This window comes from Rhinoderma darwinii, chromosome 3, assembly GCF_050947455.1.
Source record: "Rhinoderma darwinii isolate aRhiDar2 chromosome 3, aRhiDar2.hap1, whole genome shotgun sequence".
NCBI lineage: Eukaryota > Metazoa > Chordata > Amphibia > Anura > Rhinodermatidae > Rhinoderma > Rhinoderma darwinii.
The window spans coordinates 63,220,974-63,234,725 of record NC_134689.1 but is presented as its reverse complement, the minus strand read 5'-3'; the positions used below and the strand labels follow the sequence as shown (position 1 = coordinate 63,234,725).

Sequence of the window (13,752 nt, the reverse complement as noted above, 5' to 3'; positions counted from 1 at the left end):
TGAAAAAGGGCTGCAGCGGGAAGGGTTTAACAGTATTTATCAAACCTACTTTTCCTGTGTTTATTTATCATGTATTTTGTTACAAACAGTGAGAGGAAACAAAGTTTCCATGTGTGGAACAAACTGTCAGCTAGCTAGTATCATTGTACATTGTACAGTGGTACGGCATTGAAAATGATGAAATGTCGGAAACTTGGACAAAGTTGAGAGAAAAGTGATCAAACAGTAAAATGAAAAACAACAAAAAAGAGGAATGTAAAGGAAGAAATAAGAGTCGTAGACGTTGGTCAATAATCAAATGCATATTTTTCTTACTTTGTGGTATCAAATAATGATTTGCAGAAAACATGAGCTGCATATTTTGATAAAAGTGAAGCATTGTAAAAACAAGGCACATTTCTTTTGTATGTAATTTACAGATATGGATATTCCAAAAGATAGTCACAAAAATAGTACAGATTTTCCATTTTAGTACAGATTTTTACAAAATATTATACAATTGATAAATGTATACCTTGTTAGACTGCGTCTTAGTGATTAGATTTGTGAACATGAGAAGAATAATCAAACATTCGTAACAGGCAAAAATAATTTTACATAGAAAAGTTTACTAAGATTTTGCAATATAAGGCTGGGTTCACACGACCTATTTTCAGACGTAAACGAGGCGTATTATGCCTCGTTTTACGTCTGAAAATAGGGCTGCAATACGTCGGCAAACATCTGCCCATTCATTTGAATGGGTTTGCCGACGTACTGTGCAGACAACCTGTAATTTACGCGTCGTCGTTTGACAGCTGTCAAACGATGACGCGTAAATGGACTGCCTCGGCAAAGAAGTGCAGGACACTTCTTTGCCACGTAATTTGAGCTGTTCTTCATTGAACTCAATGAAGCACAGCTCACGATTTACGAGCGTCTCAGACGCCTCGTAAATTACGAGGAGGAGCATTTACGTGTGAAACGAGGCAGCTGTAAACAGTCTGTCTTTTCACACGTAAATGCCTCTCATCGTGTGAACATACCCTAAGAAGATCTATGGCAGCATAAAAAACAAAAACAAAAAACAAAGACTCATTCTTTGTCAAGCATACATATGCTTGACAAAGACTCCTGCGTGAATTGGAACGTTACATGCGTTTTTTTGGGCCTGTATAAGATGTCATATGGATGCTGTCACGGATTTTGATGATGGTCTGGAATTTGGCAATTTTTGGACATTGAAAGTTTTTTTTTTTAATCTAGGGATATTTTATATTTAGCGAGTGCTGTAGGCAATCAAACCTTTAATAATAAGATTTTGCATTGACAATTTAAAGAATCAGACCTCAAGAGCAGTTAGAGGAACATCTCTGGAGTAGTAGGTTGTGGCACGTGTCACATACACGAACAGGCTTAGGGTAAGATGGCAACGAAAGTTCATTAGTTGAGCAGGTATTGCAAAAGATATCTCCACAGTTTCGACAATGATGCTAAAAAAACAAAACATCATTTTTGAATGAAGAAGAAAATTGGACCATCTTGTGACTCAATAAGAAACCAATTCCTCTTCTTTTCTTATGCACATTGACATCACTTATTCATAACCATTCAGCAATTCAAAAGCATCTTCCAATTGAAAGAGGTTTTCTCATAATGATCATTCATCACCTATACATAGGATAGGTGATAAAGGTCTGATCGGTGAGGGTCCAACCATTGGCACCTCCACTGATCCTACGTGAATAGAGCGGTACTGCGCATGCTCAGGCCACTGCTTTGTTCACATTCTGTGGGACTGCTGCATATAGATGGGGCTCCAGTGGTCCTGTGGATAGGTGATAAATGATCATTATGAGAAAACCTTTTAAACACAGGATCACAGACACAGTTTGATGCAGTTTTTGGTGCAATTTTTGAGCCAAACAAAGGAGTCTTCTCCTTATACCGTTCTTTCTTTTTGGATCTACTGCTGGCTTGAGCTAAAAAAACGGAAACAAAAACTGCACCAAAACCGTGTGTTCGGGTGTGTTTCCCCAAAATGTATTAGGTTTCATTAGACAGCTTCCTCCTGCTGCATTGTTATTAGGTGGGGATTTTAATACTCCCTTCTCTGACACTGGATAGAATAAGAGATATGTAAACGATCTGCCAGGCACAGCTTCTGTATCTACGCCCATAGGTAATCAGTCTGCACCTGCTTCTATGTCTGTGAGACTGACTCCTTCTTCCACCACTCAGGATGGCAGGCTTAGGAGTGGAAGAGCCTATCGCAGCCTGGCCAGACGGAGCTAGCTCCCGCCCTCTGTCTATTTATACCTGCCTTTCCTGTTCCTCCTTGCTTGTGATTCTTCTCGTTTGGTTTCCTGGCCCTGCTGCAGCTTCTTGAACTATTTGTCCCTGCTTCATATTGACCCCGGCTTACTGACTACTCTCCTGCTCTGCGTTTGGTACCTCGTACACTCCTGGTTTGACTCGGCTTGTTCACTACTCTTCTGCTCTGCGTTTGGTACCTCGTACACTCCTGGTTTGACTCGGCTCGTTCACTACTCTTGTTGCTCACGGTGTTGCCGTGGGCAACTGCCCCATTTCCCTTAGCTTCTGTGTACCCTTGTTTGTCTTTCGTGCACTTATTGAGCATAGGGACCATCGCCCAGTTGTACCCCGTCGCCTAGGGCGGGTCGTTGCAAGTAGGCAGGGACTGAGTGGCGGGTAGATTAGGGCTCACTTGTCTGTTTCCCTACCCCCATCATTACAGATAACCCCCATTCTCCACCCTATCCTGTCACATCCGCAAACTGGTTAGGTCCCATGCGTTCTATGACTTTTCGCGAATAGATCACCAAGGAAGAAATTGTATACTTTCTTCACGCACACACACAATAATAATAAGTGCATAGATATTTTCGTTGGCAATATCCTTGCCCTACAACTTTTTAGGAAAGTTGACTTTTGCTTTATTAACTGGTTGGATCATGCCCCCTGTAGTAACGGTCAGTTCACACTGAGTTTCTTGGTACTGTTTTAGAAGCAGCGCCAAGAAACGTCTCAAATTGCTCCCTTTGATTTCAATGGGAGGCAGAGTTTTTTTTTTTTTCCTGGGGCGGCTTTTAGCCGCTTGTGGAAAAAAAAATCAGCATGCTCTTTCATCAAGCGGTTTCTGCCTCTGACCTACCATTGATATCAAAGGGAGGCAGATAAATACCCTCAATGGCAGGGTTGGCAACCGTCCGTTAATTCACGGACAGTCCATGAAATGAGAGGACTTTTGGCAACTGTCCATTGTGTCCGGAATAAAAAGAATGTGTCCGTGATTTCTATATTTTTTTTGTTGTCCAAGGAGCTGCACATGTGCAAGTTGTATGCGCCGGGTAACACGCAGGCTGCGTGATGATCTCTCTTCTAGTACATTGTTAGAAGCCTTCCCAGCCCCTGCGCACCACGTCTGGTCTATATACACACAGTTTAACTCAAATGTAAAAACGAAGAAAAAAACGCCAAAAAGACGGGTCAAAGTTCAAAGGTTAAGTGGTGCACTGTAAATGTCAGGGAGGATACTGACCACATTGTGTTTCGTTCCTTCTTCACCAATACATATATTTCCCATACATATGATTGTTGTACTGATTTATTTTAGTAATTGTTATTGCTGTTTTATTGTTATGCAAAAACACTTTTAAAATTCTGGAATCTTATTAATAATTTTGAATTGTATACTGCTACAACATCTATACCAGTGTTTTATAACACAGAAAAGTTTTTATTGTGTTTTTAAAAAAAAATTTGGTTCCCCTCTTTTGTTTCCAGTATCCTCCCCGACATTTACGGTGCACCACTTAACCTTTGACCCGTCTTTTTGGCAGTTTTTTTCTTCGTTTTTACATTTCAGTTAAACTGTGTGTATATATACCCCTGTCATTTGCCTGTATTTTATTGCCTGATGAAGACGCCGGTCCGGCGTTGAACCGCGTAGCTTGCACATTCTTCTTTTACCCATTAAACCACGAACATCGTTCATTCCTATTTATATTAACAGCAGCGCCCGTGTGGTCCATTTTTCCCTTTTTTCAATCAACTATCCACCGGCAGCACTTGCTGGTTGTTGCAATACTGGACATAAGCAGCAGATGTTTGTGCCCCAGTGCACCTTCACCACCGGTGTTATACCTGCCAGTATTTCACACTCACAAGGTGAGCACCAGCCGTGGTTTACTTTTTCTCCCAGTTTATCAGGTTAATTTGCACCATGTGGCGCCGTGTCTTCCTTTTTTCTCTATTTTAGTTCCAATGTGTGCATTGTGTGCATGTCTATTTTGTGTGCATGTGTATGCAGGTGTAGTATGTGTATGTGTATGTGTGCAGGTGTAGTATGTGTGCAGGTGTACTTTGTGTGCAGGTGTAGTTTGTGTGCAGGTGTAGTTTGTTTGCAGGTGTAGTTTGTGTGCAGGTGTAGTTTGTGTGCAGGTGTAGTTTGTGTGCAGGTGTAGTTTGTGTGCAGGTGTAGTTTGTGTGCAGGTCTAGTTTGTGTGCTGGTCTAGTTTGTGTGCAGGTCTAGTTTGTGTGCAGGTGTAGTATGTGTGCATGTGTAGTTTGTGTGCATTGCGTGCATGTGTAGTATGTGCGCATGTGTAGTATGTGCGCATGTATAGTATGTGCGCATGTGTAGTATGTGCGCATGTGTAGTATGTGCGCATGTGTAGTATGTGCGCATGTGTAGTATGTGCGCATGTGTAGTATGTGCGCATGTGTAGTATGTGCGCATGTGTAGTATGTGCGCATGTGTAGTTTGTGTGCATGTGTAGTTTGTGCACATGTGTAGTTTGTGCGCATGTGTAGTTTGTGCGCATGTGTAGTTTGTGCGCATGTGTAGTTTGTGCGCATGTGTACTTTGTGCGCATGTTTAGTATGTGTGCATTTTTTGCATGTGTAGTATGTGTGCATGTGTAGTATGTGTGCACTGTGTGCATGTGTAGTATGTGTGCACTGTGTGCATGTGTAGTATGTGTGCATGTGTAGTTTGTGTACATTGTGTGCATGTGTACATTGTGTGCATGTGTACATTGTGCGCATGTGTAGTATGTGCGCATGTGTAGTATGTGCGCATGTGTAGTATGTGCACTTGTGTAGTATGTGCGCATGTGTAGTATGTGTGCATGTGTTGTTTGTGTACATTGTGTGCATGTGTACATTGTGTGCATGTGTACATTGTGCGCATGTGTAGTATGTGCGCATGTGTAGTATGTGCGCATGTGTAGTATGTGCGCATGTGTCGTTTGTGCGCATGTGTCGTTTGTGCGCATGTGTAGTTTGTGCGCATGTGTAGTTTGTGCGCATGTGTAGTTTGTGCGCATGTGTAGTTTGTGCGCATGTGTAGTTTGTGCGCATGTGTAGTTTGTGCGCATGTGTAGTATGTGCGCATGTGTAGTATGTGCGCATGTGTAGTATGTGTGCATGTGTGTCAGGGATCATTACATGTATATTGTTTGCAAAAATATTATCCTTACATATATATGTATATATATCAGTATATTACACAAAGAACTGGAATGTAACAAAATGGACCATGTATCAGGAACACGCCTATGGAAGACACCGCCCCTGGAATGCAAGAGGAGTGTACAGAAGAACTTACAGCTGAGGAGCCAATAGGGCTTAAGCACGTCCCACCTTCCTACAGGGAAGTTTTTTTGTTCAATAAAAAAAGTTCAGTTCACTTCCTACCTCACTGAGGGAGGATGTCTACCACCATTCGTCTGTTTGGTACATATCTTCCATGCATGCCCTCAGTTCCAATTTACAGAGGTGGCTATTCGGTGTGGAATAACAGGGAGAAGGAAGTTTGCCCTGACAATTGGTGCCAAGCGTGGGGCCACACTTGAGGGGATCTCGGAATCCGGACAACCGATAATCACAGGGTGAAACAGACGACCCGGGACTGCCCACTGAAGGAGCCTGATCACCTCCACAATAACACGGTAAGTCAGTTGATTTTATTAATCTTCGACTTATCTGTGTTAGTGGACGGTCTTGTGGGAATATGTATAACCCTTGTCGGTTGGCTGGATTATCTCAGGCGACAGGAGAGACATCCCCGCTGTGTGGTCACGTACCCGTAAGAAATTAGTCGCGACCGACTAACCATCCTCTGGGTAAATTAGGGACTAGATAGAAAATATAACCTGTTTTATACAGGGGCACGATAAGTCGTGAGTAATTTTCCAGCAAGACCTGTGAGTTGCAGACTGGGAGATTGCAATATTCCAGCGAAATTTTAATATTCCAGCGAGACCTATGAGTTGCAGACTGGGAAATTGTAATATTCCAGCGAGATTTAATAAAATTGCAGACTGGGAAATTGTAATATTTCGGCGAGACCTAGAGAGTTGCAGACTGCGAAATTTTAATATTTCCGTCTAGACCTAGAGAGTTGTAGACCGAAATGGTGTTATATAAATTACGTGTATAATATAGACGGTTAGAATGGAATACGATCCATATTCAAATCATCAGGATCACCCGTACCCGGACGATCCTATTCGTATAATTTGGTGAAGCGAATGGAAGTTGGAAATAAGAAAGGCATTGTATGTTATATGTATTAGAAAACACAGGACCAGCCGCCGCACTGTAATGGCGGCCGTACCTCATGTTGAGTGTATCCTCATTGTTGGCAGCAAAACCCCCCTCACGGCTGAGCAATGCGCTTCCTGTGGGAGAGGCTGCCCCCCCACCCCTGATGAGGTCACGCCCGGCCCAATGAAATCAGTATGAAATGATAGCCTTGTTAATTTTGTCATTTCCCTCAGTAACGAGATGTCAATAACATATTCTGCAGTGTTTTCTTCTATTCTAGATTCCGTCCCAGGGTGCAGGACGCTGTGCACTGGTGAAAAGACACGTCATCATAATATAGAGATGGTGGCCGACAGATTGTACACTGTTACAGATTATGTGTTTGATGTTTTGAACGTAGATAATTCCTATACAATAGTGTGATGAATGATTGCAGATACGTACGTTGTTTTGCCGGCATTGAAATTGTTAAGATTGTGAGAATACAAGCTGTGAGGAGTGAGTGTGTGACCCCCTCCTATAGAATGCGATGGTGTGGGGGAGGGGGGCTGTGTGATGTGTGCAGTGTGAAAAGCAGATCAACTGGTATACAGGGCGTGGACTGATTAGACAAGGGTTTACAATATTGCACTGATTTTAGATCTATATTGTATGCTCTTATTTTTAACAGCAGTAATGTCTAAAACACAAAATTCTTAGTGTTTTGTTTATGGGCTTAAAATCTGTTTCTTTTTTCTGTGTACAGGAAAGTTTCTCATCTTTGCGCATGCACTGTTGTTGATAAAAGTTACGCTGCATATTTATGTGTTATGATGTGATAAGATTTAATGTGTTTTGATGTTAATTCAAATGTATTAAACTACAGATATTGTGAGACACGGGGTCTTGAAAATGTATGTGCCCCCACTGTTCCCTATTCTTGTATATAGTTTATTGGTTTCCAGAAATTAATATTACCAGATATAATATTTTCAGTTTTATTGAATAATTAATTAGAATTGTTTTGTTTTTACACATGAGGTACATGCTATAGTGCTGCCTAAATGTTATTTTGGAAAATGTGAAATGTTTTACAGGTAAATGGTTGCAAGTTATTTTAAAGATAAAAATTTATTTTTGTCAGGAGAAAATAATTTTTGTTCCAGGCTGTTGTGTATTACAGGGGGCTAAACTAGTGCCCCCCAGATAGAGTGCCCAACCTTATTATGATGAGATGTAGTTTTGAACCCTGCTACATTACTTTTGCAGAGTCCACAAAGGGGGGAATGGTGAAGGGACTGATCAGGCACAATTTTGGTTTGTTTTGAATTAATGAATTTGGTTCCAGGAGATCTACAAAATGTGTATGAGACCCCAATGAGTAATCCAGATTAAATGTGTATAAGAGTAACCTAAATGTTGAGGTTTTTCTGTATAGATCCTTCCAGAACAGTAAATATGGCATTAGGTATGCTGTGCTGTAGTCTCCACCCAATATGAGGTATTGTGTAAGGGACCATCCCCCTCCAAGGGGCCGACCCAAGAGGCCGAGGTCACTCACAGATGAGTCTTTACAGATTTAGGAGGGAAGGAACCTGATAATAGTGAGATTCTCAAAGTGTTCTGGATTATCAGATGAGTGCGGAGAAGTGTATAACATTTGTTTTTATGTTAGATAATGAAGATGCCACCCCTTTGAAATGTTCTATCTATATGTAACATGGGTTTTTAATGTAAATTTGTAATGTAGAAATACTTGATCATATACAGTGTGTACAAGACAGGATGCGATGCACCAGGTAAATCATCCCGAAACCACTCTCACCTTCTCATTCATCTCAAGGAGCAGAGCTGGAGGTGCTCGCTGAGGCTGTAACCTGGCAGAAGGTAAGACAGCCGACATTTACACTGACTCTAGGTATGCTTTTGGCTTCGCCCACAATTATGGGCCCATTGGTAGTAGGAACTTTATTGGATCATTGGGTAAGCCAATTGAGAGAGCAAGAGAAGACAGAACTGACAACAAGTGTATGTGCAGCCAGGTGTCAGTAAATTGGCTTGTCCCTGGAAACAATAATGCCCCCGCCAGGTTTGTAGCAGCCTGCATGATGTGCCCACGGCATGACATAGGTAAAACAGCAAAGGTACCTGTGAAAAGTGCAGCCCGGCCAGATTACCCGTCCCAGAGACTGCAGAACATACAACTACCCGAGGTAGAAGTATATGACAATGTGCTCGTGTGTGTAGACCTGTTCTCAGGGGGGTCTGAAGCCCGGCCGGTATCTTCCCCACTGCGGATGTTGTGTGTAGTGACAGGGGAACAGTGTTATCCCAAGTATTGAACTGGTGTTTGTACAATGATAAGATGTCAGCAGTTCTCCAGATGTTGTCCCAAAGTTAGTTTGTTTAATAACGATATTCAAAAAGTGTTGTGGGAATATTAAATACTGAGGTTAAGTTTTATGTAAAGTTCTGGACCAGCCTTAGCATTGGACTATTGGAAGCGTGCGTCAGTATTATGTTTGTGTAAATAATAACTTCTCAGTGCAAGAAGATTCCCATTCGAAAATATTTTTGTTGTGAAAGGAAAATTTTAGAGCAGAGAATTTCATGCAGTGTATATGTGTATGTATAGATATATATAAAGAGAAGAAGAGTCAGTTTGTAGGTATCAGTTTTAGTTACTGCCCAGTGTGAACGTTTAACATAAATCTGTCATTGTTAATGTTTTTCTTCAAATTAATTATCTGATTAAGATCAATTACTGATTATGCAATGAAAAGCTTGTTCTCCACAGGAAGAGTCCAACTGGGAGCGGAAGGCGTGAGAACCAGATTCTGACAGAATGTGGACGGATAAAGGAAGGTAAACCGGTAGCACCCAAGGCACTCTTGATGGCACTTGCATTGATGGTGTATGACCTCACATATGCCCCAAGACTGCAAGGATCGATTTGGTAAGATCTAATTGGTATGTCCCAGGCTTTACAGCTGATGCTGCTAAAATCTGTTAGAGCTGTTTGATTTGCCTACAGAACAGTCCTGGCAGACCGGTGCCAACCTTATCATGCTCGCCTCCCACAAAGAGAAGAGACCTTGAGAGGCCTTCCCAGGTAGAACGACCCAGAGTAGGGGGGGGGGGATTGGTTTGAGATACTTGTCAGATAAACATGTAGAATCTGTGTATATTTCTGTGAATAGGAGATGTTCCAGGTAATCAGCTGAGATCAATGTATAAATCCTGCTGGAAAGTGTGACACTCAAATACAATGTACCCAGTAATTATACATCTTCTAGGTGCCCTGTCCAGTGTAACAGAGAAGTTTTTCTTACATAAAGGTGTTTGTTTGTCGTTTAAGGGCCTGTCATTATTATTGTATGTACTTAGAACAACGTGTATAGTGTATGCGGATGATGTTATCACCAGATTAGTATTTATTTTAACAATTGACAAGGGTTGGGGGTCCCCGGCAAGTACCAGTAAACATGAACTAAAAGACTTTTAATATGATGAACTCCATCACTGAGATGTGGCAGGCGCAGCCTGAGCCAGTACAACGTGTTTATCATGAACTGACGGCAGTGTCACAATTCCAAGCAGAGACAAGTAACTTACCAGAGGAAGAGGACCGATGCGGAGGGTTTGTGGTAGTCACAATAAAACGTCACTAATCCATCTACGTGGGAACTCACCCCAGGCTCACAGCATGAGGTGCTATGCACAGCCCGGTGACATATACTAAAACAGACGGTGTCTGACAGATGAGAAGGACCAATCCAAGTCCTGATGACATCAGCAAAGATCAAAGTAAAGACCAAAGACCTAAGTGAATCCGTCAGCAGTATCAAGTGTTTTAATAAGTAAGTGACCAGGTGGAGGATAGTAATAAATACTCTACTGGACACCACTGTGCAGTCTGACTCCACAGAAGACAGGAGAATAAGAGGACGATGATGTACAGGACTGGCAATGAACTGATGGGACCCGAAACCTGAGGGTGATATCATGAGATTGGTGATAGCATTATATTATTAGTTGAGGCCCTATTGTTTATATTGTCTGAGGTTTATAATTATAATGTGTGTAAATATGCCACGGCACTGCAAATTACAATCTGAGGAGTTTTATGTGGAGGTGTGAGGTGAAGGTCACTGGTTGTTATCACTCATATGTAAGAAGTACATGGCAGCAATGAGAGCCCGGAGGTCATGTTACCCAGGTGTCTTTAGGTTTGGGGAAGATGCTGCCCATGACCTGTTATATCTGCAGGGGTAAAAGTCCCATTAGGACATTAAGTGACAGTGCGAGAATTATTACCATTAATAAAAATGTAGACTGGATTAATTTTATATATATATATATATATATATATATATATATATACATATTACAACCAGCGGCGGTTTGTAGATTATACCAAGACAACCATCCTGTATCCTGGGGAGAATAGGGAAAGTTACGACCACTCCGAAACCTTGGAAGTCCAGGTACAAAGGGGGGTTACTCATAAGGAGTAGCTCGTCTCAAGCTGGTGAAGAAATCCAAAACCCCTACCCGCCTGGTTCGAGTGGTCAGTAGTAGGTTGCTAGGCAAGACTCAGGGATAGAGTAATAATATATTTAGGGGGGACTGTCAGGGATCATTAGCATGTATATTGTTTGCAAACATATTATCCTTACATATATATGTATATATATTAGTATATTACACAAAGAACTGGAATGTAACAAAATGGACCATGTATCAGGAACACGCCTATGGAAGACACCGCCCCTTGAATGCAAGAGGAGTGTACAGAAGAACTTACAGCTGAGGAGCCAATAGGTCTTAAGCACGTCCCACCTTCCTACAGGGAAGTTTTTTTGTGTTTCTTTGTTCAATAAAAAAGTTCAGTTCACATCCTACCTCACTGAGGGAGGATGTCTACCACCATTCGTCTGTTTGGTGCATATCTTCCATGCATGCCCTCAGTTCCAATTTGCAGAGGTGGCTATTTGGTGTGGAATAACAGGGAGAAGGAAGTTTGCCCTGACATGTGTAGTTTGTGTGCATGTGTAGTTTGTGTGCATGTGTAGTTTGTGTGCATTGTGGGAATGTGTAGTATGTGGGCATGTGTAGTATGTGGGCATGTGTAGTATGTGAGCATGTGTAGTATGTGGGCATGTGTAGTATGTGGGCATGTATAGTATGTGTGCATGTGTAGTATGTGGGCATGTGTAGTATGTGGCCATGTGTAGTATGTGGGCATGTGTAGTATGTGGGCATGTGTAGTATGTGTGCATGTGTAGTATGTGGGCATGTGTAGTATGTGTGCATCTTATATATATATTTTAGAAAGTTTGTTTGAAGCCTGATGTTTCATTGGTTTAATTGATAGGATCAGATACCCATAGCAACCAATCAGAGCTCAGCTTTTATTTCTCAACTTGCATTGGAAAGATTAAAGCCGTGATCTGATTGGATGCTGTGGGTAACTGCCTCATGTCTGCTGGGGTTTCTGTACAGGAGCAGGCCGGTTCTCTGACAGGATTGAGGCTGTGGCAGACATGACCGGTGTTTCCAGTCATCGGTACAGGTGCAGACTTCCTCTGATTACCAAACAGAATCCTGTCAGGAGTTGCAGCCATAGCACAGGCCACTCTTCCCTGCTGAAAGAAAACGCACTACAGGTTGTACAGTGAGAGACATTACTGACCAGTATTAATAACTGATGGGAATCTACTGTGACAGGTATGTGGTGTCGTCTCTCTGCATTTTATGTGCGATGTTTCTGCGTTATATGGGTGAGAACTGAGACTGTCTATATGGGGGGGTCACTGTGACTGTCTATATGGGGGGGGGGTCACTGTGACTGTCTATATGGGGGGGTCACTGTGACTGTCTATGGAGGGGTCACTGTGACTGTCTATGGAGGGGTCACTGTGACTGTCTTTATATGGGGGTCACTGTGACTGTCTTTATATGGGGGGTTACTGTGACTGTCTATATGGGGGGTCAGTGTGACTGTCTTTATATTCGGGGGCACTGTGATTGTCTATATGGGGGGTCAGTGTGACTGTCTCTATGGGGGGGTCAGTGTGACTGTCTTTATATTCGGGGGCACTGTGACTGTCTATATGGTGGGGGGTCACTGTGACTATATGGGGGTCACTGTGACTGTCTTTATATGGGGGGGGTCACTGACTGTCTTTATATGGGGGGTCACTGTGACTGTCTATATGGGGGGTCACTGTGACTGTCTATATGGGGGGTCACTGTGACTGTCTATATGGGTGGGTCACTGTGACTGTCTTTATATGGGGGGGGTCACTGTGACTGTCTTTATATGGGGGGTCACTGTGACTGTCTTTATATGGGGGGGTCACTGTGACTGTCTATATGGGGGGGTCACTGTGACTGTCTATATGGGTGGGTCACTGTGACTGTCTATATGGGGGGGTCACTGTGACTGTCTATACGGGGGGTCACTGTGACTGTCTATATGGGTGGGTCACTGTGACTGTCTTTATATGGGGGGGTCACTGTGACTGTCTTTATATGGGGGGGTCACTGTGACTGTCTTTATATGGGGGGGTCACTGTGACCGTCTTTATATGGGGGGTCACTGTGACTGTCTATATGGGGGGGTCACTGTGACTGTCTATATGGGTGGGTCACTGTGACTGTCTATATGGGGGGGTCACTGTGACTGTCTATATGGGGGGGTCACTGTGACTGTCTTTATATGGGGGGTCACTGTGACTGTCTTTATATGGGGGGGTCACTGTGACTGTCTATGGAGGGGTCACTGTGACTATCTTTATATGGGGGTCACTGTGACTGTCTATATGGGGGGTCAGTGTGACTGTCTTTATATTCGGGGGCACTGTGACTGTCTATATGGGGGGTCAGTGTGACTGTCTATATGGGGGGGTCAGTGTGACTGTCTTTATATTCGGGGGCACTGTGACTGTCTATATGGGGGGGTCACTGTGACTGTCTATATGGGGGTCACTGTGACTGTCTTTATATTGGGGGGGTCACTGACTGTCTTTGTATGGGGGGTCATTGTAACTGTCTATATGAGGGGGTCACTGTGACTGTCTATATGGGGGGTCACTGTGACTGTCTATATGGGTGGGTCACTGCGACTGTCTTTATATGGGGGGAGTCACTGTGACTGACTTTATATGGGGGGGTCACTGTGACTGTCTATATAGGGGGTCACTGTGACTGTCTATA

The 13,752-nt window shown here is 42.8% G+C and overlaps 1 pseudogene; it reads right to left on the bottom strand.

Moving 5' to 3' along the window:
- Positions 1-1,274: 1,274 nt before the first annotated feature.
- LOC142750372 (RUN and FYVE domain-containing protein 1-like) overlaps positions 1,275-13,752 on the bottom strand; it is a 498,511-nt pseudogene continuing 486,033 nt past the window's right edge.